Source organism: Oncorhynchus masou, chromosome 16 (genome assembly GCF_036934945.1).
Source record: "Oncorhynchus masou masou isolate Uvic2021 chromosome 16, UVic_Omas_1.1, whole genome shotgun sequence".
In the NCBI taxonomy this organism is placed as follows: Eukaryota; Metazoa; Chordata; class Actinopteri; order Salmoniformes; family Salmonidae; genus Oncorhynchus; species Oncorhynchus masou.
The window spans coordinates 5,474,732-5,479,173 of NC_088227.1; positions in this window are offsets into that span (position 1 = coordinate 5,474,732).

A 4,442-nucleotide genomic window follows, 5' to 3' on the forward strand; every position below is an offset into this window, starting at 1 on the left:
TGCCTTTTTCAATGATGAATTGAATGTCATTGAGAAAACATAAAGATGTTATTTTACATTTATATTGTAGTCATTGAGCAGATGCTCTTATCCAGAGGGCACATTGACAGGTGTTTCACATAGTAGGCTTAGGGATTTGAACCAGCATCCTTTCGGTTCCATCTACCACACTTAACCACAAACATCCCTTCTGAATTTAAAAGTAACCCAAGAAGTATTCATCTTGTTTTTCAAAAACATCTGTAAACTGATTTACAATATTTTTGATAAATTCATAAATTGCCATCAGATGACATTTAATGTAATCAGTTCTCCCCAACCTTGTATGTGCATGTGTGCCCCATGTGTGCCCCATTAGGGAAGTTGATAACCTCTCCTTCCTACCGCTGTTACCCACATTGTATTTCAGAGCTCTGGTAAGGAATGACATCGCTGGCACACACTCACAAAGACAGTCTCCCCCTCTCTCTCTTTCACACACTCGCTGGCCTCTCTCTTGCACAGGCTCATGAGCTCTCTCTCTCTCACCCTCTCTCCCTTCAGGACAACACTGGCACTTTGGGAAAATCCGGTTTTCATATAATAATTCAGGATCGGATGTTGATCAGGATTCAGTGTTTGAAACGGGATAAGCAGAGTGCGTGTGTGTTTGTGTGCGACTGTGTATATATTTTCTCTTAAGTGTATCACTTCCAGTTGCCAGCAGTAGTTGAACTCATTGATACGGGAAATTGCTCACACCCACACACTCTATCGCCCACACACTACCAATCAAAGAGCAATCTACGGACTCCCCAGAGGTGTGAATGATGCAATATCACTCCGTATGGAAACTGAAACAGAGTATTACACATGGGTAAATGATTCAGTTAGTTTCCTCCAACAATCCAGTAAATTGCTACAGGGATTTAGTTCTGTCCCCACTTTCCCCTTTTCACTCAACCCCTCTCTCATCACATTTTCATTATATTTTACATGCTGACATTTTTGCACATTTTCACTGTTTAATGTCTTTTCATCCTACAGTATATTAAATATATATTGGGTGGTTTAAATCATGTTGAATTTCATATTTCATTAGACATATTTCATTACTAAGCTAACATATGGAAATGTTTTTAGATGGTCATACAATGGATCATTTAGCTATTTGATATTGAATTTTAGGACCCTCCAAAATATATTTAGGTACCTCCTAAATATATTTTTAAATTATTTGATAAAATATAGAATTTGCTCTTTACAACTATAGCCCATAGAAACGCATTGAATAACACATTTAGAAATGACAAAAGACAGAAGCAAAATAAATCATGAGGATTTAAAGTGTCTGTCCTATATCTAGCAGATGTATGAAAGCTCAGGAAATACACTGTACTTGTCAAAAAATTAGACAGACCTACTCACTCAAGGGATTTTTTTTATTTTTTATATTTTCTACATTGTAGAATAATAGTGAATACATCAAAACTATGAAATAACACATATGGAATCATGTAGAAACCAAAAAAAGTGTTATACAAATCAAAATATATTATATATTTGAGATTCTTCAAAGTAACCACCTTTTGCCTTGATGATAGCTTTGCACACTCTTGGCACTCTCAAACCATCTTCATGAGTGTCACGACTTCTGCCGAAGTCGTTGCCTCTCCTTGTTCGGCGGTGCTCGGCATTCGACGTCACCGGTCTTCTAGCCATCATTGATCCATTTTTCATTTTCCATTGGTTTTGTCTTGTCTTCCCACACACCTGTTTTCAATCCCATTCATTACCTGTTGTGTATTTAACTCTCTGTTTCCCCTCATGTCTTTGTCAGAGATTGTTTTATTGTCAGTGTAGTTTTATGTTGTACAGGTGCGCGTCGGGTCCTCATACCCATGTTTGTTGATGCATGTACCTTTTAGTGTTATGGAGCATGTTACGTGGACTTTATTAAAGACTCCATTTTACACTCTGTTTGACTCTCCTGCACCTGACTTCCCTGCCACCTATACACCTATGCCTGACAATGAGGAATGCTTTTCCAACAGTTCCCACATATACTGAGCACTTGTTGACTGATTTTCCTTCACTCTGCAGTCCAACTTATCTCAAACCATCTGAATTGAGTTGAGGTCAGGTGATTGTGGAGGCCAGGTCATCTGATGCAGCACTCCATCACACTCCTTCTTGGTCAAATAGCCCTTACACAGCCTGGAGGTATGTTTTGGGTCATTGTCCTGTTGAAAAACAAATCATAGTCCCACTAAGCCCAAACCAGATGGGATGGCGTATTGCTGCAGAATGCTGTGGTAGCCATGCTGGTTAAGTGTGCCTTGAATTCTAAAATAAATCACAGACAGTGTCACCAGCAAAGCACCCCCACAACATCACACCTCCTCCTAGATGCTTCACGGTGGGAACCACACATGCAAAGATCATCCGTTGCTGCCGAGAGTGCCTAGAACCTGGAATCCCTGTTCAACACGTTCCTTCATGGATTATCGGAGGTGGTTAAATACAAGCTCGCAGCCCGGAGCTACACATGGACCTCAACTCTCTCATAGCCTTGACCATATGGATTGATGGGTGGCTACAGGAACGTAGGAGGGAGAAAAGGTCTGTTCCCAGTCACACTCGTTCGTCCACCTCGCCTTCCGGGGAATCCCGGAGAATCTGATGTCACCCACGGGAATCACTGAGGGCAGTGGACTCGTCTCCTCCGGATCCCAGGCAACTGGGCAGGGCTAGATTCTCTCCTGTTGAACACTTGCACAGACTGAGCACCAAGAGCTGTCTGTATTGTGATACTACAGGACATTACATACAGTTGAAGTCAGAAGATTACATACACTTAGGTTGGAGTCATTCAAACTCATTTTTCAACAACTCCACAATTACTTGTGAACAAACTAGTTTTGGCAAGTCGGTTTGGACATATACTTTGTGCATGACACAAGTAATTTTTCCAACAAATGTTTACAGACAGATTATTTCACTGTATCGCAATTCCAGTGGGTCAGAAGTTTACATACACTAAGTTTACTGTTGCTTTATACAGCTTGGAAAATTACAGAAAATTTGGTCTTGGCTTTAGAAGCTTCTGATAGGCTAATTGGCATCATTTGAGTCAATTGGAGGTGTACCTGTGGATGTATTTCAAGGCCTACCTTCAAACTCAGTGCCTCTTCGCTTGACATCATGGGAAATTCAAAAGAAATGAGCCAAGACCTCAGAAAAAAAATTGTAGACCTCCACAAGTCTGGTTCATCCAATTTCCAAATGCCTGAAGGTACCACATTCATCTGTACAAACAATAGTACGCAAGTATAAACACAATGGGACCATGCAGCCGTCATACCGCTCAGGAAGGAGATGAACGTACTTTGGTGCAAAAAGTGCAAATCAATTCCAGTAAACGAGTCCTATATCGACATAACCTGAAAGGCCACTCAGCAAGGAATAAGCCACTACTCCAAAACCGCCATAAAAAAGCCAGACTACGGTTTGCAACTGCACATGGGGACAAAGATTGTACTTTTTGGAGAAATGTCCTCTAGTCTGATGAAACAAAAATAGAACTGATTGGCCATAATGACCATCGTTAGGTTTGGAGGGAAAAGGGGCATGCTCGCCAGCTGAAGAACACCATCCCAACCGTGAAGCACAGGGGTGGCAGCATCATTTTGTGGGGGTGCTTTGCTGCAGGAGAGACTGGTGCACTTCACAAAATAGATGACATGATGAGGGAGGAGAATTATGTGGATTTATTGAAGCAACGTCTCAAGACATCAGTTAAAGCTTGGTCACAAATGGGTCTTCCAAATGGACAATGACCCCAAGCACACTTCCAAAGTCGTGGCAAAATGGCTTAAGGACAACAACGTCAAGGTATTGGAGTGGCCATCACAAAGCTCGCACACGCTATTTAGGCCAAAATACATTATTTGGCAATCTCTGCGTATGTGAAGGCCTTCTTGTTTCACACGAGTATCCAAGCAATCTCATGTGACTCACCACCTGGATTTGGTCTAATGTAGCGAAATTTTAAATTGTGTTTTTTACATTGGATAAAAGTAGAGACTCAGAGCTACAAAAATGGTATTTCAGGCATTGCATTTTTGAGGAACAACGGGAAACTAATTCTAATTTGGAAGTTATTAAACTTGTAAACTTACTATTGAGAAATTGGCCTTTGAATGTTTTGGTATCTAGTGAAAAGCTCCTCTTTGTCTACACCATTCAGCATCATTCACACCCTGTTAAGCGTTAGCCCCAGCCATCTCATTTCCCTCTCGAAGCCTTCAGAGCGCACACTTGACGCTCTGGCCGATGATTTGTTTACCTCTGGATAACATGAAAACTGCAGGCAACCATTTCATTACGCTTTTTTTGCCAACGTTTACTGACACCGGACATATTCAATGGATGTTGTACACTTTAGGTTAAGGCATGTAGCT